General features: G+C 42.9%; 1 long non-coding RNA gene across 8 annotated transcripts in view; it reads right to left on the reverse strand.

The window, feature by feature from the left end:
* Nucleotides 1–11,115: 11,115 nt before the first annotated feature.
* Nucleotides 11,116–22,571, reverse strand: part of LOC115943511 (uncharacterized) — a 62,816-nt gene continuing 51,360 nt past the window's right edge. For 7 of the 8 annotated variants that reach the window (XR_014144979.1, XR_014144981.1, XR_014144980.1 and 4 more), the window contains 2 exons: nucleotides 14,521–14,707; nucleotides 11,116–11,550 (listed from right to left, as the gene is read on the reverse strand). This is a non-coding gene — a long non-coding RNA (uncharacterized LOC115943511). Of the gene's footprint in view, nucleotides 11,551–14,520; nucleotides 14,708–18,007; nucleotides 18,122–22,571 lie in introns of all 8 variants that reach the window. The other variant, XR_014144978.1, reaches the window with a different exon arrangement.

Consider the following 22,571-nt stretch of genomic DNA (forward strand, 5'->3'; position numbering starts at 1 on the left):
AGGAACTAAGGAAGATCCACGTTTCTGGCCTTGGACCGTGACTGCATTCAAACATTATTGACCATCAGTAATACAGAAGGACCCGATCTAGTGTGATCCCTTTTGCCTAATAAAATAATTTGCTAATCATTATAAGAGTAGCTATTACAGTTACAACTAATTTATAAATTCAGAGCCATTATAACCACTATTCATTCTTATTGACTTCATAGTATCCCATATTAATTCCTTTAGGAAAAAAAGAATGAGTATATGTGTGTCTTGCCCTTGTTCTGATTCAAATTGAAGAACATCTATTAAAGAAATCAAATTATAGAACAAAACAAGCCTAGGGCGCCTGGGTGGCTCAGTTGGTTAAGCGGCTGCCTTCGGCTCAGGTCATGATCCTGGAGTCCCCGGATCGAGTCCCGCATCGGGCTCCCTGCTCAGCAGGGAGTCTGCTTCTCCCTCTGACCCTCTTCCCGCTCATGCTCTCTGTCTCTCATTCTCTCTCTCAAATAAATAAATAAAATCTTTAAAAAAAAAAAAAAAAGAACAAAACAAGCCTATCATGGATGGCCCAAATAAATGCCAAGTGTGTTTCTGGCAATGAGTTTTGTGAGCTAAGAAAAGAGCAAGAGCAGAAAACACATCTGGGGCTTAAACCAGATGGAGGTGGACCTGACATACAAGTTAAGATTGAAAGAGTATATGGCATATTCTACCCTTTAGAACAGAGGTTCTCAAAATAGGTCTGGGGACCTCTGGGGAGATCTGGAGAGATTCTAGACCATTTCAGGGGGGTCTGTGAGGCCAAATCTATTCTCACAATGATATTAAGACTATACCTTTCTCTCTCTCATTCTCTCACATATTTACAGAGAGTTTTCAGAGGATACATGACATGTGATGATAGTGAATGGAATGTGCCCTGTGTACTACTGAGTTTTTATCTGTTTTAATTTCTAATATGGAAAATGTCAAATTTTCTGTTTTAATTTCTAGTATGGCAAATATCAATCTCTGTACAACCCACATAAGCAAAAGCTCTTTGGAGCACCAAAATTATTTAAAGTGTACAGGGGTCTTAAAACAAGAAAGTTTGAGAACAGCTGCCTTAGTCTACTAAAAGGCATGTTTGACTTTGACTGACCTAAGCTGCAACATGTCATCTCAATGACCCACAATGCCTTGCTCTAGGCCTTTTCATACTGTTGGCTCAAAATCTGCTCTGTTGATGGTAATTTAGCTTCTCTATAGATCTGAAGTCACGGTTCTGTCTCCAAATTTTGTTACTGATGGAAAATGATTCTGCTCAATGTTTCCTCAAATCTTATGTCTCCTTAGTATGAGTTAGTGCCATAGACTTCAAGACCTCAGTCAGAAACACAGTCCATATCCTTTAAAATTGTACATATGTACTTACAATATACAACACAAAACTTTTTTTTTTTAAGTATGTGCCACACCCAGCATGGAGCCCAACATGGGCCTTGAATTTATGACCCTGAGATGAAGACCTGAACTGAGATCAAGAGCCGGACACTTAACCAACTGAGCCACCCAGCCACCCCATGAGACAGAACTTTTTGAACAATGTAACTTTCCTCAAAACTACCCACCCTTCCACCCCAACTAATGCTCATGTAATTGTCTAGAATTTTAGTTCCAACTTGTTTTAAGCACAAAAATATTAGTCATATTACAGTTATATTATTGTACTACTGATTTGGATTTGTGAGTACCTGAGGGTTTTAAATTTCCTGAGTCCTTGGGGCGCCTGGCTGGCTCAGTCAGTGGAGCATTTGACTCTTGGTCCTGGGGTTGTGATTTCAAGCCCCACATTGGGTGTAGAGATTACTTAAAAATAAAATCTTTTTTTTTTTTTAATTTTTTATTTATTTGAGAGAGAGAGAATGAGGACAGAGAGCCCGAGAGGGAGGAGGGTCAGAGGGAGAAGCAGACTCCCCGCCGAGCAGGGAGCCCGATGTGGGACTCGATCCCGGGACTCCAGGATCATGACCTGAGCCGAAGGCAGTCGCTTAACCGACTGAGCCACCTAGGCGCCCATAAATAAAATCTTAAAACAAACAAATAGAAAATAAATTTCCAGAGTCCTTGTCTGTCTGAAAATACAATTATTTCATCCTTACTTTTGAATAATAATTTGGTTGGGCATAGCAAATGGTACATTTGTGGTTGTACACTTGGGTAACGGGCAAAGTGACTTTTGTTCCTGTTCACAAGAGGCAAAGAGGTTTTAACTTCCTGCTTCATGTGGGGGGTGTTGGGTCCCAGATGCCAGTTGGTGTTAAGACTCTAGCCCTGGTGGCCTTATCTACTCTTGGCTCCCAATGGGCTGTGCAGTTTTAGTCCTTGCTAACCACTGAGTTTTCCTTCCCATTTCTAATCCACAAAAACTTTCCTTTTTTGTTTTAGATTACAGAGTTGCATATATATTTAATACTTTACCTATCATTTCCTATGCATTTCGAGATGAGTGATGTTTCTGCATGTGTTCGACCCACCATCAGACCCAGAGCTCTGAGCCTATATCCTCATAATGGAGCTGAGGGATCTATTTGCCAAGGTCCAGAAAAACTAAATCTTTTTGACATATCAAAGCCCGCATAAAATGCAAAGCACCAAATTAGATTTTGTTAAAGATCCTAAATTAGAGCTGAGCAATGCTGCACTTGGATTGGTTAGCACAAATTAAACAGAACTATTTCATTCAAGTTTATGGTCATGTGGGTTAATTAAAAATTTCTCTTTAGAAATACAGCCCCCAAGACTCTATGTAATTTAAATAGATTCTACATTCATGCAGAGTGAGAATGGCAGTTTCAATATTTAATTCTTGCTTCGTAAACTTTGAAGGCTAAAAACACATCCTCCCCAAGTTGTGAACACTCTTTATGTTGGAAGCAGCTCACTAAAGGAAACTTGGAGTTGCTAGGTAACTTGGTGCCTGTGGAAGGCTTCTGATAAAATGTATTTAAATCAGACTTCCTGGAGCAGATGGGTAAACTGAAGTGGAAAATAAATTCAAATGATCTGATATTGACTTTTCATGCTAAAACTAAAATCTCTTTGCAGTCAAAGCTCATACAGATCTTTTTAACTGGGCAGGTTTAAGGTGGCCTTTCTGCAGAGAGCATCGCATCTCATTCTCTGCAACACGAAGCCATCCAAGCTTTATGAGCTGAATTTCCTCCCAGAAACTGAGGAAGATCCGTGAAGAATTAACACCAAGTGGAGAAGGAAGTATCTTTGAGTAGGTCTGCTTTCCTTTCCTCTTCACTGGGTACAACCTTTCCTGATAAAGTTAAAGGACCTAATTGGGTGGTCTTCTCTTTAGTTCTTCCATATCTTTTTTTTTTTTACCCAGGTCTTAATAATAAAAACAAATAGTCAAAGTGGGATTGAGTTGCTAGGTAGTGAATCAGCCAAGCCAGAATCCCCCAGTCTTCAGTGGTTAGTCCAGAAGCTCTTAGAAATCAGAAGAAACTGTGAATTTATACTGGGAATGTATATAATGTAGCTATGAGCATCACCCAATAATTGAATTGCTACTACTTGAGCTTACATAGGTTGAGAATGAATAGAAGCTGCCAGTTATTTTTCAAGGTTTTTTGTATGAGATCATAGGTATTGGGGGCAAGTGGTGGTGGGGGGGGGCAGTTACACATAATCCTCTCTCAGGAATTCTCCAGAAATCTCTTTCTAAAGGAGAAACTTCAGTCACCCTGTAACTCCCAAGAGTCACTTTACTACTCAATCCTCCATAACCTTTTAGGCTTGGTCAATTTACACAAAAATAATTCAAACGCAATCTAGTAGTTAACTTATCAGTTCTAGTAACTAAAGATAACCACATTCCCGGACGTGAAGCCCTGGAAAAGTGTCATCACCTCTCTGACAACATGCATAAAAAACACATGAAATAAAAGGAAAGTGATTCTCAGAACCCAGCATACATGTCTCTTGGTACTGCACTGTGAGAATTTTCACCATGAGAATAAAAAAGGGCACTCAGGGAGGAGGAGACAGCAATGGGAAGCAGGTGTAAACAAGAGCGGCATGCTGCAGAACTGCAGCTGAGGGAAATGGCTACACTGAGTGGTTACTGCCTGGCAGGCACTGTACTAGGCTCTTCACCTGTGTCATTGCACTTAATTATCACAGCAAACAGACCCAGAAGACATTACTTTTTTCCACTTTATAGGTGATAAAACTGAGGCCCCGAGGGGCCGAGTGACTTAAAAGAGGTCGCACAGCTCATGAATGGCAGAGCCAGATTCAGAAACAGGTCTGCCTGTTTGAAAGCCCATGCCACTTCCTCGGGCGACTCAGGGCCCTGGGGAGGGAGTGGGATAATAGACACTCTCATACACTGCTAATGGGAGTGTAAATTGGTTCCACTTTTTAGAGAGAAATTTAACAATATCTGTCAAAATGTTAAATGTACACAACCATCAGATTCAGCAAAATTGTCTTCTGGGAATTTATCCTAGAGATGCACTTTCACAATTACACAATGATGTATGCATAAAGGGTGTTCATACCGGCATGGTGTGTAATAGAGAAAAACCGAAAACATCCTAAGTATCCATTAATAGGAGATTGGTTATGGTAAAAACCACACTATCAAATATACTACACTCATTAAAAAGAACAAGGTAATTCTATGTGAACACATGAAAAGATAGTCTTGATATTGCTCAATAAAAAGAGGAAGTTGCACAAGAGCACAGATCTGTGAGTGTGTGTGTCAGGGGTACGATCCTCTTTGAAGCACGCACCATTTGCTATTGTCAATGGTGATCTTCTACGGAGCAGTGAACCTGAGGGTGGTTCTTGGTAAAGTGGAGAGGGAAACTTTACTTTCACTTTGTACCATTCTAATCTGATTTTTTTCTAATAAGCAAGTATTACTTTCATAATAAAAGAAAAATTTTTTTACAAAGGCCCTTTGTGAACTTAGAAAATAATGGAAAGTTTTTACAACACAAAAATGAAGTGGGTCAGGATCTGTTGGAGAATAAAGGGAAGGCAGATGATGATTAAGGAGCTAATGATTGCCAAAGGTCATTTATGTCTTCACGCTAATTGCCAACGCAGATTCACAAAGAACTTCAGCATTGGGGAGAGTGCACCTTGAAGGCAGAAGACCAAAAAGGAAACTCTTCATGATATTTTGGATATCTTGTCAAACCAACCTCGAAATGCTCTGATATTCTCTCAACCTCATTCAGTGCCTGGAATCTTCAATACATTGTTCTATTCATACACAGCACAATCAGTATAAAGGGAACCTGGTAGGCAGCTCAGACAGGAAGAGGAGTCCTTTTCCCCAAAAAACATGGCTGTTGCAGACCATACTATTCTCAGGATGCATGGGGATCGTCAGTGACAGCTGTAGCCCTTTGTGCATGGAAATATTCTTCCTCTGATGTGGCGGCAGATTGCATTTGCCTGGTTAATCCAGCCGTACACTGGAGAAATGAGAAAAGGCCCAAGCAACCCATATGTGGGTATGATTCTAAAAGGAGATGAGCCGACCAACAGGATTTTTTGCCACTGCTTTTTCTGATAATGTCAACATAGCCACTATTGTTCCATTGGTTTTCTTCGCTCTGAAGCTAAAAAGAATTTATGCTGAGTGAGTATCTCTGAGATGCTTCAGATATCTCAGGGCACTTTTTGCAGAACACATGACTGAATACTTGTTCTGAACTTTTTGCACGGAAATACATTTTTTTTGTTTTATCCTAACTGCTCAACGCTTCCTATTCTAATTTTGTTCTAGTTAGGTTTCCTTAGGCTGTTAAAGCCATTATTTGCACTTTCCCTAATAATAACAATGATAGCTAATATTTATTGGGGCTTATTAAAAGCCAGGTCCATTTTAAGTATTTTATGTAAATTAATTAGTTTAATCCTCATTACAAATCTATGAAGTAGGTACTGTTACTATCCACTTAGCAGATGAAGAAAGCACAGATTAAGAGGTTAAGGAACTTGCCCAAGCAGTAGAGCTAGGATTCAAAGCAGCTCAGTCTCTCTAAAGCATGTTTATTTAATCATGTGCTATACTACAACACAACAAAGGTAACTGTCTTGTAGGGGGCAGGAGGACGGAAAATCTGTCTGAACCAAGATAATCCTTATGTTCTCAGCAGTCTGGGTATCTCTTCCCTGTTTTTGACACCCTCTCCTCTCCAGAGAATTCTCAATTCATCTTCCTTAACATGGAGAGGGACTCTACCCAGAATCCTCAGCTTTACCATCAACCATGCCTCAAGGCTCTAGCTCCTTTCCTGCCAACTCAAGCCCACATTGATGTCTTCCTCTGCTAACAACTTTTGTCTTTGTTGGCAGCACCATACAATTAGCACATATTTTAAAAATATCCTATTACGGGGGCGCCTGCATGGCTCAGTCGGTTAAGCGGCTGCCTTCGGCTCAGGTCATGATCCCAGGGTCCTGGGATCGAGTCCCGCATTGGGCTCCTTGCTCAGCAGAGAGCCTGCTTCTCCCTCTGCCTGCCTGCCACCCCCCTGCTTATGCTCTCTCTCTCACTCTGTGTCATATAAATAAATAAAATCTTTAAAAAAAAATATCCTATTACCTAGTTATCTAAAATACATAATTTAACACATTCTTCCAATCATGCCTTTCTCCCCAGGCTTTAAGGGTGTATCAAACACTTTTTAGACTTCATCTCATATCCTCTCAGCCCAACTTCTATTCCAACTTTTGCTGCAACAACCAGCTGTGCTCAGGAATAACCAGACAGGGTCTTGTCTCAGGTGGATCATAAATTTATTACACTCTCTAACCTGAGCTTCTCTGATAACCTGACTGGATATCTGCAGGAATCTGCTTATCTCTCACACATATGCATTCAAAGGGATTGACATCCTTTGAAGAAATCCTTGACTAATAAGGATGGAAACTGGTAGGTAGAGCTGCTCTCTTCTGCCCTTGTGTAGACAATTATGAGACACATTCTAAATGGCCCACAGTGATGACCGGCCTGATAATGTCTGTTTTTATAGCTTTCTCTACAAGGATGTTTGGGGAAGAGGCATATAGATGGACTTAGGAGGAAAGATGTGATGACTGAGGATTATTGATTCTCATGTTAATGTCCATGAGCATCCTTCATAGTGAATCAAGAGAACATCAACAACATCAACAACCAAGTAGAGAGGATGATCTGTCTTCTGGATGTCAATGAGCCTCTCTCCATGCCCACTCCAGTACTGTGCAGTGGGTTCATGAATGACATGGCCATAATGACAGGGATAGAGATGAAGTGTGGACACAACAGTATCAACTCTCTTTCACCAAGACTAATATAGTTCCTGCCATGGCTGAATATCCATCCTGTCAGCAGCACACACTGGCACAGATAAAGCCCCATCCTCAAGGAGATTAGTCAATTACTTGGCAAGCTGATTACATCAGACCCAATTCCATTACTGGAATTGGCACCTCCTTTGGACATGGCTTTGCTTCCCTTAACCACAGTGCTGTGGCCAATACTACTACCCGAGGACTTAGAGAATGCCTTCTTTGCCGGTATGGGATCCCACCACAACATTGCCTCAGACGAAGGGACCCATTTGATAGTAAAAGAGAGGGTGACAATGGACACATGACTATGAGACTGACTGGTCTTGCAATATACTTGATCGTCTAGAGATAGCCAGCTAGTAGAATAATGGAATGGCCTATTAAAACTTCATTCAAGGTGCTAGCTTGAGCATAATACCCTATAGGGTTGGACTGCATCTTCCAGCATGCCGTATATACAGAACCAATGGTGCTGATTCTCTAAAGCTAGAATATATGGGTCCAGGAATCAGTGGGTAGAAATCAGATTGGTTCTTTTCACTATCACTCTGAATGATGCACTTGTGAAATTTTATTAAGGACAACTGACTTGGTTACTATGAGAAACTAGGGTTCCTACTACACAATTGAGGTAGTAGGGCAGAAAAGAATATGATCTAGGACCCAGGGACTCAGTGAGCCATCTTTTGGAGGTAACGCCATACCTGATAACTGGAATTGGAACTGCAGCCACCTCAGTCCAAAAGGGCGAAAGCAACTCAGACCCCTTGGGGATGCAGATCTAAGTCACCCCACCTAGAAAGCAACCTAGACCAGCTGAAGTGTGGGCAAAGGGTGAGGGAAATCTATAATGAGTAGAAGATGAAGATGATAAATATCAATTACAGTCTTGGGACCAGTTGAAGTAGTGGGGATTGGAGCTCATTACATTAACCTTCCCTACCCCCCCCTTTTAAGTAAGCTCTATGCCCAACATGGGGCCTGAACTCACGACCCCGAGATCAAGAGTTGCATGCTCCACTGACTGAGCCAGCCAGGCTTCCTCTGTCAAGTCTTGAAGGCTCTGTGAAGAAAAATAACACACAATAGGGCATAGAGAAGAGCAGGGTGGGGTTATTATTTTAAAAAGGATGGTCAGGGAAGCTTTCTCTGATTATGTGACATTTGAAAAGAAACTTAAATAAAGTAGAAGAGCAATCCATATGGGTATGTGGGGAAGAATATTCCAGAGAGAGACATTAGCAAGTCCAGAGGTTCTGAAGCAGGAGCACATTTGGTGCATTTGAGGAGTCTGGTATAGCTGAAGGGGAGTGAACAAAGGAGAGAGTAATAAGAGATGTGCTCTGGAAGGTAACTGGAGCCCAGACCATGAAGGGCACTTAAGTGAAGACTTTGGATTTCATTCTGTGTAAAATAGGGAACCATCAGCAAATTCTGAAAAGATGCTAGTGCTCTGTGAATTGGCTGTAGCGAGTCAAGGATGGGTGCAAGGAGACCAGGTAAGGACTATTGCAGTATGGTGTTTAGGATCTCATTTAAGGTGGGCTTAAAGGGGCGCCTGGGTGGCTCAGTAGTTAAGCATCTGCCTTTGGCTCAGGTCATGATCCCAGGGTCCTGGGATCCAGCCCCGCTTGGACTCCTTGCTCAGTTGGGAGTCTGCTTCTCCCTCTCCCACTCCCCCTGCTTGTGTTCCCTCTCTTGCTCTGCCTCTCTCTGTCAAATAAATAAATAAAATCTTAAAAAAAAAAAAAAGATGGGTTTAAAGATGGATCCCATTTAAGATGGAGTTGCCAAACATTGGGTTTTGGGTAAGATTGGTGTTACTGTTCTTCAGGGCTGACTTTAAACCACTCCTAAGCAAAAAAACAACTCTTCTACTTCTTATAAATCTTTTATAATGCATAACACAGCCCAGTGGGTCTAGTGGTAAAGGTTCAGAAAATGCTTATTATTTTGTGATTAAAACATCTATCTGGTCTTTGCTAAGAACTCATAGAAATAACGTCTCTCCATTGAAAAACATAAGTGACACGTGGTTCCCAAGACCAAGTCTATAATTTTAACATAGATCCCCTGACCACATGCCAGAAAGTATGCTCCTCACCACACACAGATCTTTGAATTCTCATAAGAGCCCTGGAAGTTGGGGTTACTCTGTGCAAGTTTACAGACGAAAAAACAGAGATTTGGTGGGGGATTTTAAGTTGCCAGTGGTCATTAGGGAATAAGGGACAGAGCTCTGGCCTTGAATCATGGGCTGATTCTACAGCCCATCCTCAACAATGACAACTCTGAACCACTCAGCATAGAGAACTTTGGGGAACTCCCACGTTCTTGGGTGGCCTAATCTTATTTTTATAACCTTTCAGTTTCTTCTGTTTATGCAAAATAGCTAACATGAACAAGAAGAGCCGATTTTTAAGTTTCATTTGCCTGGAAGAAAATAATTAGGGCAGTGATTCTATTTGTTTATTAAGATCCCCTAAGTTAGAATGATTCTTTTGCTCTTGGAAATCATTTGCTCCAATGACAAGAGTGGGTGGGCATTTCATTCCAGCTCCTTTTATGATGTCTGTTGCAGTTATCCTGCAGTGTGACTTTTTTTCTCAGAAAGCCATAGTACTGCCTTATTTCTACTTAAAAAAAAAAAATCATTAGTGTAGTTGCATTGCAGAAGAAGGGAAAAAACAGATGTGTGATCTGCCCATGAAATAGAGTAGTTGCCCCACATGAGCTCAGCCTTTTTCATGTGCTAGCTGTGAGCCTGTCCTCATGCTGGGGTGGAGAAGCTCATTACTGCTCAGAGTAACCAAGAAACAGGGCTTGGCAAAGGGAAGAGGGAGACCAAAGGCCCAGAGTGCTCCCACCAAATTGGATCCTGGAAAGTCTGACACTGGGGCATCTACTACAGTTGCTCAGCAGCCACTTGCTTTTTATGACGGAACAGGAGGAATAAAGGTCATTCTAGTGGACTAGAGCATCGCCCAGTATTTGCCAGTGTATAAAAGTGTGGCCATGTGGTATAATGGGTGCAAAAAGTAGCAGATACTCATTTGTCCAGCCAGTAAGTACCCGGTTTTGATGTTTTGTTGAATCTGCAGCTCTCACAGAAGCAAAATGAAGTGTCTGAAACTCAGAAAATCTTCCAAGGCTTAGACACCACACTTCTTACTCCTCCTTGCCACTTCTATCTTCTATCTTCTGGGCTGCCCTCCCGCTTTGCGCTGGTGAACTTCTGCCACTGGACTCGGCGTGCCCCTCCTAAATGGCATTTTAGCATGGATGTCCCCAGGTGCCTAGCAGCCTTGCCTAGATTAACGTGTCAGTGGCATATGGCGCAAATGGCCTGTCGTTCAGCCCCAGAATCAGTTTAAAATATCTTCCAGGCTGCTGGCTTCTTTGGCATGATGCCTGTGGCCCGGTATTTGAGGAAGGATAGCAACATTGTCTGAAGATTATGTAGAGTGAATTTTCTTGTGTAAGAGCCAGAATCTGACTTCCTGCCTTTCTCCATTTTTCTCTGTCTCTTTTTCCCTGGTAGCTAAACTAAAGAAATAAGCATACGTTCTGAGGTAGAGTACCTAGGACAAAAAATAATTCTGAGAAAAGTTTTTGTGTGTGTGCCCGTTCCTTTTTTGGGCCCCCCATCTTGCTCTTCTTCCATAAAGAGAAGTACCTAGCTTTTCAAACACTGTTACATTTGGTCCTCTTAAAAGACCTCTGTGGAGGTATTTGATCCATTTTGCAGACAAGAAAACTGAGGCCGAGAGAGATTTTTTTTTTTTTTTTTAATGCTGCTAAAACACACTACCTGGAAGTGGCAGAATAGCAGTTCAGACCCAGGTCTGTTTACCCCACAGTCCAAATTCTTTCCACTCTAAGTCCACACACAGACCATTGTCTGAACTGATATTGTGCCCGCATCCAAGCATCTCTGGGGAGGGGGAGATTTTTTACTGCAGTTCAATGGGCAGAGCTCACAGTGGTCAGCGTCTCCATAGGCGTTGTCAGCAAGAGCTCCGGGATTCTTCTCGTACAATCTCCTCATCATGCACTTCTCTCAGTGTGTTTAATGGTGGGTCATTGTTACTGTTTAGTTGCCTGATGGGTTTCTCACTCCTAAATCCAAGTGATGAAGCAGGTCCTGCTGTCCTTGGGATTATCCCCTCTTGATGAGTGATGACCTCAGGATTGGAGACAGCTGACCTGCAGGCAGAGAGAGGGGGATGTCAAAGGTGCCTCCAGCTCAATTTGGATTGATGAACCGGAATAATTCTGGCAGCAGGGCTCATGGAATCGGCCTCAACCAGCAATCTTTCTCAATTTTTGTGTTTGAGTGGAGTGTTTAGGCAATTTTTCACTTACACCCTCTCTATTACAGGTATCTGAAAAACACTATCACCTGTATTAATTGTTACCACAGCACCAAACAATTATCACTGAATGGAACTGCATTTGCTGGCTACTCTTTCCTGCCTGTATGCTCTGCTCTGCAAGAATCTTTCACATAAAATGCCTCTCAGTTCGTTATTCTGTCATCAAAATGCTATACCTGCTTCGAGGCCCCTGCTCAAACATCTCTTCCAAAAAACCTCCTCCAAATCTGTCTATCCAAATAAATTATGGAATAATTATTATTACTCCAAATTCCTTACAATGATGATAATAATAATGGTATTTCTTTAAAGCTGTCTAGTTGTCTGGTTTTCTTAAATAAGTAATATCATTGGCCCAACATTTAAATGTATACATTGTACAAATACTCAAAGTGAAAAGCTACTCCCCAGTTCCTGAGCCTTCTAGAGATATTTTAATATATACATGTGCTTTTTAAAAAAAATCCATCAATAATATATGAGAATAATTGTTAACCTATGTTAGAGTTATGTAAGAGATACTATGCTAAGGACTTTATGTGAACTACTTCACTGAGTCCCCCCACACACAACTTTATGAGACGGGGACTCATGTTATGCATATTTACAAATGAGGAAAGGGAGGCTCAGAAAAGTTAAGTAACTAGCCCCTGATCACACAGTTATAACACGGCAGAACTGGAGTTTGACCTCGGGCTGTCTGACTGCAGAGCCAAGCTCTTCACCACCATGCTACAGGCCTTAAAACCACCCTCTTGTCATCTCATATATGTATATCTGGCTTTCCAGCTGGATTAAAGGACACTTAGGAAGAAAGGAAGCTGTGCAGTACAGCTGATGGAAAGTGTGCTTGACAAGCAAATTCTGACCATGGGACTCACCAGCTGTGTGACACAGTAAGTTTTCAAAATTCTCTGAACCACTGTTTCATTAGCGGTAAAGTGGGAATAATGCTAACCTCAGAGAAAGATGGAAGTGTGCTGAGGATTAGGGGAAATAAAGAATGTAAAGCTACTTGGCACATAAATGGCATTCGGAAATGGTAGGTACTTTATCAAGAGCCGTGTCTTTTTTAAAGATCCCTTTGCTGGCTTCCACTGTCCTGTGCAGAGCCGGGAGGAAATGCCCACGTGATGTTTGGCATAATACATACAGATCTAGCCTTTGGGATGGCAGGAAAATACCACAAGAAGTCCCAGAAAGTAAATGCAAGATGAGAGGCTCTTGTACCTAATGCCAATGGGACTAGTTCAAAGTGAACGGATGGTCATTTGTTGGCTATTCAAAGAAATGTATGGAGTAGTAAATGGAAGACTGGCCTAAAGGTTATATGCATTATAAACCTCCTCTGAGGTTAGTAAGGAGAAATGGAGTGTGGAGGACAAGAAAGACAAGAAATACTCAGGGACTTTGCCTGGAACATTCTTCCCCCAGATAACTTCATGGTAACTCTTTTAGTTCCTTCCAGCCCCCACCTCCACTTTATTTTTAATTTTTTCCGTAACACTTTTCACCATCTATCATATGATATAATTATCCTGTTTATTGCATTTGTTTCTCATTGTCAGACTCCTCCAGAATGTAAGTTCCTGAGGGCGGGGGTCTTTGTTTTCTTCACTGATGTATCCTAAGCACTCACAATAGTGCCTGGTACCAATAAATTTCTGTTGGAGGAATATGTTTTTCAGATAAGGAAACTGAGGTTCAGTGACTTGGCTTGGATAAGTTTGCTAGTTAACAGCAGAGTCAAATCTAGAACTCTGTTTTTCTGCCTCCCAAGCCAGCTGTCTTTCTACTAAATCATTTTCCAGTATAGAGGAGTGTATGTCTAGGATTAAGGAATGATTTGGCTGTTGAGAAATCCAGACAAAACTGGAAATGAGTGCATATAGACAAAATAACTGAACCATAAAAGTGACAGCAGGAAAAAAATCATAGATGTGGGTGGTTGTGTTGATTTTTTTCAAAATTTTAAGTACCTGAGATTCTGCTGTCAGTTTATCTAGTGAAATAAGATTCATGATCAATGTGTGGAGACGGAAATTTCAGACCTCATTATACACAAACTGAAGATTATTCCTTTGCTGTCACTGCAGCATTTGACACGCCAGTGAAAACAAAAGGAAATCTGTCTCAGACGCCCCTTTTAGCTTTGACAGATGTGGAAACGCGTGAGTTTGGGACGTTAATTTTTGGTTGGATGTTAACTGCGAGCATGTCCGGAGATGCCACCCCCTAGCTTCCACCTAGCTGAAGCCCAAGTGACGCAATGAATTTCAGCCCAGGACACCGTCCTCCATCCCCACTTCCTTCTCTTATCTCAGAAACAAAGGCAGTCTCTGCCTTTTCCCAGGCTAATCTTCCACCTGAGCTTTTGGTCACGTCCCCTCCTCCTGTTACTTATTCCCTTTCTTGAATCTCAAACCTGTCTTTTCCCCTACAATGGGTGGATATATTCAAATCTCCCCCATGCCAAGGCAAGATAATGAAAACCTCCCAATAATCTCTCAAAATCAATTAGCTGTTGATGTGTAACAAAGTGCCCCGAAACAATGGCTTGAAGCAACAAGCATTTTTATTCCTCACAGGTTAGTGAGTCACCTGGGCGGTTCTGCTGAGCTGAGCCAGGCTCCCCCGCCTTGGGCTGGGCCTGAATACTGACTGCACATTCTCATGAATTATGCGGTCAGCTGGCGGGTCGGCTGGGGCGGGGCGGTCAAGGATGATCTCATTCACGTGCCTGGCAATCAGTGGGTCATTAGTTATGGTGGAGTGGGTGGATAGGCCACCGATCACTTACCCAGCAAGTGAACACAGGCTTGTCCTCATGGTAGCCAGGTGGGATTTCGAGCGAGACAGAGAGGGCAGCAGTACACAAGGCCTTCGGAACTGGTACACTATCACTTCCACTTCACTGTATTGGTAAAAGCAAGTCGCACGGCCAGCCCAGGAACAAGGAAATGGACCCTACTTCTTGATGGCAGGAGCTGCAGAGTCGCATAGCAAAGGGTGTGGAGTCAGGGAGGGATGAGGCAGTAAGTCAGTTTTGCAATCAGTGGGCTTTATCTCTCTTCATCCTTAAGCTTCTGCTCAGATGTCTCTTTTCCTTGACATCCAAACTTCTAGAGAGGGTAGCTGTCTCTTGCTCTGCCTACTTTCTTACCAACCAGTCACTCCTCACCCAAATGACCTCATCTTATTATTTTTTTATTTGAGAGAGAGAAAGAGTGAGAGAGAGAGCATGAGCAGGGTGAGGGGCAGGGAGAGAAGCAGACTCCCGGCTGAGCAGGGAGCCTAATGCGAGGCTCCATCCCAAGACCCCGGGATCATGACCTGAGCCGAAGGCAGATGCACCTGAGCCACCCAGGTGCCCAATGACCTCATCTTACTACCACTACTCCATTTTGATGCAACTGCTCTCTTTAAAGACAACAATGCCTCAAATACCAAATATTATGAACTACTTTCAGCTTTCATCTTATTTAACCCCAATGTACAATTTGATCCATATGGGTCATTCCCTCTTGCTTAAAACTCTCCTCCCTTACCTTCTACGACTCACTCTCTTCTGGCTCTCTTTCTCCCCTTCTGACCATTCCTTCTCAGATGCTTTGGCAGGCTTATGTTCCTCCTCTGGCCAGTCTTAGTGTTTCCCATGTTTCTGTTGTCTTACTTTTCCTTTCCTGCCTGCCTTCCCACCTTTCTCTCCCTTCTCATGTTAAATTCTCTGGAATCTAATCTAGTCAAGAGTGGATGTTACCTACACGCATCTTTATTCTAACTCATCTGTTGACCTCCAGGAATAAACTGCCAATGCCCACTGGAAGTTGCTATGGGCTCCTCAGATGCAAAGTGTGTCTAAAACTGAGCTTAATATCTTTCTTTCAAAAAACGTGATCCTGTCTTCACTTTCTCTATTAACAGTTTTGCAACTCTTTAGATTCACTGAGTTAGAAACTAAGGACTGTCCTTAACTCTTTCTGCCCTGGGCTCCCAACAACTCAGGATACTAAATCCTATCAATTCTACCTCCCAAGTATCCCTTCAGCCTCACCCCCTCCTCCCTGCTGCTCCCTGAGTTCAGGCTCTCATCCTCAATTGCCCACCTAATGCTCGAGCCTGTTACCAGCTCCCCCAACCCCTTTTTGCAGCTAGAGATCTTTGTGAAACACAAATCAAACTGTGTTACTCCTTTGCCTCATACACTGCCACTGGCTTATTTCTGCCAAAATCTGAACTTTGCATCAGATGGCAATCGTCATCTGCCAAAAAAAAAAAAAAATGTACTCCATGTCATTTAAGAAAAAGAAATGTAGGGGCGCCTGGGTGGCTTGGTCAGGTGAGTGTCTGCCTTCGGCTCAGGTCATGATCCCAGAGTCCTGGGATGGAGCCCTGCATCCAGTGGGCTCCCTGCTCGGCGGGGAGCCTGCTTCTCCCTCTCCCACTCCCCCTGCTTGTACTCTCTCTCTCTGTCTCAAAGAAATAAAACCTTTAAAAAATAAATAAATAGTAAAAAGAAATGTATTATAAAGAAACAGGGATGGACTTTGGGTGATTATGATGTGTCCAGGTAAGTTCACCCTTGGTAAAAAATGTACCATGTGATGAGCGGTGTTGGGAGATAATAATGGGAGGGGCTTCGCTTGTGCGGGGACAGGGACTATACAGGAAATCTCTGCACCTTCCATTTAGTTTTGTTGTAGACCTAAAACTGCTCTAATAAAGTATTTTTTTAAAAAAGAAGAAGGAATCCTAAAGAAAGGAAGGAGAGAAGAAGGAAGGGAGGGAGGCGTGGACTTCCACGAAGGAAGGATAGCCAGGCAGCAGGGTAGTGGCTTGGGATAATGTCCCATGTCTGCTGGCTCCTCTCTTGCTGCCTTGTGTATCTCATCTCTGCTTCATGCTGTGACTTCGCCCTGTTCGTTCTCCTACCCTCTCCTCACCACCCCCTACATGTTCATCAAGCACATGGCCCCCCACAGGCATTCTAATCCAAGTCTACCTAACTTTCATATCTCTTAGAATAAGTTACTGAGGGGCGCCTGGGTGGCTCAGTTGGTTAAGTGACTGCCTTCGGCTCAGGTCATGATCCTGGAGTCCCTGGATCGAGTCCCGCATCGGGCTCCCTGCTCGGCGGGGAGCCTGCTTCTCCCTCTGACCCTCCCCCCTCTCATGTGCTCTCTCTCTCTCTCATTCTCTCTGTCTCAAATAAATAAATAAAATCTTTAAAAAAAAAAAAAAAGAATAAGTTACTGAGAAAGGAAATCTGATTGGCTTAGCTCATGGGTCAAGTAAGGTCATGTGGACAAAACAGGCCAGCCTGAGGTTCACATCTTCAGTAGGATCTGTAAAGAGGAATGTTCTCAAAGAAGACAGAGTGCGATGAGCAGGTAACTTAGACAGGTCCACTATATTCCTTAATACAGCATGGTATTTTTCTATCAACTTTGATCCTTCTCCCACGGCAATGCATTATCCACTCCAACCACATAGAATTATTTCTCATTCCCTGAACACACGCTCTTTTTCATCTGCTATTCCCAACAGCTGCCATATTCTTCTCCTCCTTAACTTCCTGGAAATCTCTTTATTCTTTTTTTTTTTTTTAAAGATTTTATTTATTTATTTGACAGAACGAGACAGCAGGAGAGCACAAGCAGTGGAAGCAGTAGAGGGAGAGGGAGAAGCAGGTCCCCCGCCGAGCAGGGAGCCCAATGTGATGCGGAGCTCGATCCCAGGACCCTGGGATCATGACCTGAGCCTAAGGCAGTTGCTTAACCAACTGAGCCACCCAGGTGCCCTGTAATCTCTTTATTCTTTAATGGCCAGTTCAAATGTCACCTCCTCAATAAAGCCCACCCTTGCTCCTGTTAGTTGCTCTCTTCTCTGGGAATGCTTAGCACCTTGCACATAGCTTTATTAGACTATAGATCACACCAAACTGAAATTGTTTGCCCCCTTTGTTAGATTATGGGCTTTTTAAAAAAAATTGGCAGGCACTATTCCCAGCAGCTGGCACAGCATTGGGCTCATACATAGAGATCCAAAAAGCTTGCTGAATGGATGAAGACGTGAATGACCAAGGTCTCTCCACCAGTGGTTCTCAAAGTGTGCTCCTGAATCAGGAGCATCAGCATCATCAGAGAACTTGTTACAAATACAAATTATTGGGCCGCACCACAGACCTACTAAATTAAAAACTCTGAAAGTAAGTGTATTGATAGGCAGAATATTGGTCCTACCCAAAGCTATACATGCTTTAATCCTGAAAACTGTTAATATCTTACCTTACAAGGCAAGGGGGAATTAAGATTACAGATGGAATTAAGATTGCTAGTTAGCTCACTTCAACATAGATTATTCTGGTTTATCCAGGTAGGCCCAATGCAGTCACAAGGATCCTTAAATGGGGAGACAGAAAAGTCAGAACCAGAGAGATGGCATCATAAAAATGACTTGACCAGCCATTGTTAGCTTTGAAGATGAAAGGGGGATACTAACCAAGGAATATGGGCAACCTCTAGAAGCTGGAAAAGGCAAGAAAACAGATTCACCTCAAGAGCCTCCAGAAAGGAACTCAGGCCTTAGTGTTTAGCAAGCCCTTCAGGTGAGTCTGCGGTTTCCTCCCACTATGCACTCCAGCGCCTGGCACTAAGCCTGCTACAAACTCCTTCTTTCTTATATTTGCTTCTGTGACTGTCTCTGTACCGTTTACCACTGCATCCTAGCTCCCAGCCCAGCACTGGCACTCAACAGCTACAGTGGCTTACACTCACTGAGGGTGTCTTTGTGTAAAGTGCTTACATGACTTAACTCACTTAGCCCTTCTAATACCCCATGGAGTAGGTAATACTAACATCCCATATTTTATACATGAGTAAACTGAGGCAAGGAGAACAAAAAGCAACTTGCCCAAGGTCCCCCAGCTAATAAGTGGCAGAGCCAGGATTTAAAATCACTCTCATTCCAGAGTCCATGCTCGAACCCTATGCTGTGTGGTTATAGGCAGGGTACAGTATATAACTGATGGATGAGTGAATTAATAAATAAATGAATATGAAACAATAAGTCTCACCTGAGGACTTTAGAAGGATGTTTGAGAAGCAGTAGCAGAATTCTAAGACAATGTCATCCCACTGCTGATTCAGTGGAGGGGAGAAGACACATGCCCCACTTGTGTGTATGTAGGACCGAGCACCTGGAAAGGCAACTGGGGTGGCAGGGAAGGCTGGACTGGCTAAAGATGGCAGAGGATAAGACTGGAGAGGGTACACGTTGGGTAGGGATGGTGGCTCTCAGGAATGAGGCAGGTGGGAGTTGAAAGCTAACAGAAGGGGCAGGGCTGGACCTGGCTTTTCACCACTTTATCACCAGCATCTAGCCTATGTTGGACTCAGAGCCCCAGAGCTCAAATCAGCAACATATATTTGTTGAATGAAAAGGATTTTTAAAAAAAGATTCTTATTTATTTATTTGAGACAGAGAGAGAGAAAGTGAGGGCATGAGCAGGGGGGAGGGGCAGAGGAAGAAGGAGACTCCCTGCTGAGCCGGGAGCCTGACGTGGGGCTCCATCCCAGGACCCCGGGATCATGACCTGAGCTGAAGGCAGACACTTAACTGACTGAGCCACCCTGGTGCCCCTGAATGAAAGAGATTTTTAGTGTGAAATTGTTCTAGGATCTTCAGGCTTTTGTTTCAAGGTGTTCAAGGAAGATTTCTTATTAGATTCACCAGAACTCTCAGCTGTGACCCGAATAATACGAGGGGAAAGGCTGAACCAAAATTCGATGAACTGGAGGAAGTGGAGACAGGGAAGTAGAGAAGTACACTGACCACTGGTCAGTGGTCAAGACCTGGTGTCCAAGGAGTGTGGCCATCCCCAGTCAGGGACCTGTAGGCCTTGCTGAAGAGGGGGATTCCAGCATTTATTCAGTGCCCACTGTGGCAGGCATGGAGGCAAAAGCATGGTGCTTTCCTCCTGGAGCCCACTAAAGTAAAGTGTCCCCATAGTGGGCAGAGCCCAGGAAAAGGAAACCAAGGGAAGCAGGTCATTTTAATTTCATTTTGCTTTAGTATCAGTTTCATTTTCAAGATAAGGTCCTAGTCCTTTTTTTTTTTTTTTTTTTTTAACTACAGTGAAATTTGGGAAACCCATTTTAAGTGGATTTACCTTTAGTGACTTTTTCCAGTATCAAATTTTCTGCATTACTTTGCAGGGAGCCCTGCTTCTGGCCCCACTGCTCTATGTACTACAGTGGGTAGAGAGCTCAGCCGGCCCCACAGCCAGGACGCTGGGGAAGGCAGTAGAGAAGTGGGTCCAAGTTACCTGCAACACACCTAGAACTCAGTGTTGCATGGGTCCAGAAGAGTGTCGTGGGAAGAGGACAGCATTTGGTGCTAGATGGTCCTAGGTTTTAAATCCCACTCAATAGCTGTGTGATATTGGGCAAGTTGCTCAACTTTTCTTAGTTTCCTCAACTGTATTGGTGGGCTACTCATCTTACCATACTGGGCTGTTGAAAGACTTATAGATGATCATCTCTCTCCAGTAACCACCAATGTTAGTTTCCAACTGAGGATGTCACTCCTACACTGAGACTCACTTTCTATTTATGTGAAAGGATTATTTTTAAAAGTCATAAAAAACTGAAATGAGAAGAAGCAATGCTCAAGTCTCTGTTTCACTCCTCTTTCTTCCTTAGATCCTTTATCCTCTTCGTATTCTCACTTCCCACCCCCTAGATGTGTCACCTTCCAAAGTACAGAACCTGAATATAATCTAGAGGTTTTATACCACTAATAATGTTTTGGCTTTTTCTATGTAAAGTAGAATGCTGGGTAGCTGAAGTTCAGGGAGGTTAAGTTACCTGGCCTAGGTCACACAGCTAGCAAGTGTAAGAGCCAAGATTGAAAGCCAGATCACTCTGACCTTAAAGCTAGAGCTCTTTCCTTAGCAGACTATCTCCTCTCCAGCGGCAACAATTTCTCAAAGCAGGTCTGGTTCCCAGAGTAACCCAGGACTTGCTCCAGGGATAGAAACAGAGCATCCTTTCCTACCAAATATAGGACACTAAAAATTCACATCAGGAGTGGCTCAAGCATGGAGCATCATCATCCCAGAAGGTAAAGAGCACTGCAGTGGAGCTTTGTAGACAGGCCAGGTTAGAATCCACTTACTAGCTGGATGATTTTGAGCAAGTTACTCAACCTTCCTCTTACTCAATCTTCTGTAAATTGGGAATAAAATGAACATTACCAACTTCACAGGGTTATGTGGGGATCAGGTGGAGATAAGGTTTATAAAGAGCTTAGTACAAGGCACAGCACAAGTCCTCAATATACACCAGTCATAATTCAGCCTACAGGGAGTGCAGGAGCCTCTGCTCCTCACCTGTACCTGGGGGGGACGTGTGCTAGAATATACAACCTGAACAGAAATGCATCTGGAAGAAATACAGGCCAGTGTAATACAACAATCAAGTGAAAAATTCGCATATGCTTACTCTTTTCACTTGAACAGGGAAACTCAGACAATTAATGTTTGGAGAGGAACATGAAGCAAACAGAATGAAGTCAAGCGTTCCCTCATATTAATGTCATGTGACCCCACAGCCGCCAGAGCCATTCTGGTTGTGCTAAGAAGACCATGCCCAGAGTGCCTCATTAAAACTTCACTAACAGTAGCTCTACCACCCATGAAAAACTGTTTTCTTCTCTCTTCCTGTGAAATCATCCCAGTTGCCTCTGAATAGAGACCCTCACATAAACAGTATTGAAGTATAATTAGTAATGTTCCTTCCTCAGTTTCCTACTTTGTTGTACATCTTCCCCGGTATTCCACCATGCTGAGAATTCCAGGCTGGAAATAGCTGCCCCTCACCCCAGGCTTTGTTTGTTTATTTCATCTTCCTCCTCAGGGGCAGCCAGCAAAACTTCCTAGAAAGTAGAATTCGTTTGAAATCCAGCAAGGTTTTCTCCAGCACTTTGACCTCCCTAATGTCCTTCTAACATGGATTGTTTTAGTGTGGGTGCCTCTGTCCAGGAAACCAGAAGAATAATATTTCTGTTTGAAGAGACCCGGAATCCTAAGTCTTAGTCTGGGAACAACTGAGACTCGGTGATGTGGGGACTACATAGCCAGGCAGTGCCTTAGTGGTTCAAGAAGCTTTTTTTCCCCTTTAACTGGCATATCAGTTGTCACAGCCTTTCTGCATTGTGACATCTTGTGTTCCTTACTAAAATAATTTTTTCATTTGGAATTCTCATCTTCCCATTATTGGTGACAATGCTATCAGAGCCCCCTTCACAACCATCTATTCTGGGCCGTATCCCTACTTCTGTATTGATTCTTGGTGCATTATCTTGACTCCAAGCCACCCAAGAAAGCCAGAATCTGCCCCAAGTCTGTCTCCAGGGTACTTGTGAAAATGCATTTGCCTGTCCTACTTCCTCTTAGCCCTCTTTCTTTGATATGGGTCTCTTTTTTAGGAGACTGTGTGTAAGGCAAAGACTCTTTTTGGAGATATTCTTTGCATTAAAAAAAGTGTATTACCGGTGAGTATCAATTATAATGAGGCATTTTTACTGTGGCTTGATAATGTTGGAACCAAGGAACAGTGGCCTCTGAGCTGAGAGCCTGGCAGCTACATTTTATTAACCCAAGTCAGGGTGCTAAGCTGATTTTCAGGCTTGATTGACAGAACCCTTTCAGCATCAACCGTGGAAAACTATTAGGAGGAAAGAATCCCATCGGGGCATATTCTGCTTGTAATAGTTTTAATGCAGAAGTGCATTTGATCAGCAGCATGCTGAGCTCATATCATTTCCAGAGTGAGTAGCAATGTGGTTCCA

The sequence above is a fragment of the Leptonychotes weddellii genome, chromosome 4, assembly GCF_054177405.1.
Source record: "Leptonychotes weddellii isolate Sample4059 chromosome 4, ASM5417740v2, whole genome shotgun sequence".
NCBI lineage: Eukaryota > Metazoa > Chordata > Mammalia > Carnivora > Phocidae > Leptonychotes > Leptonychotes weddellii.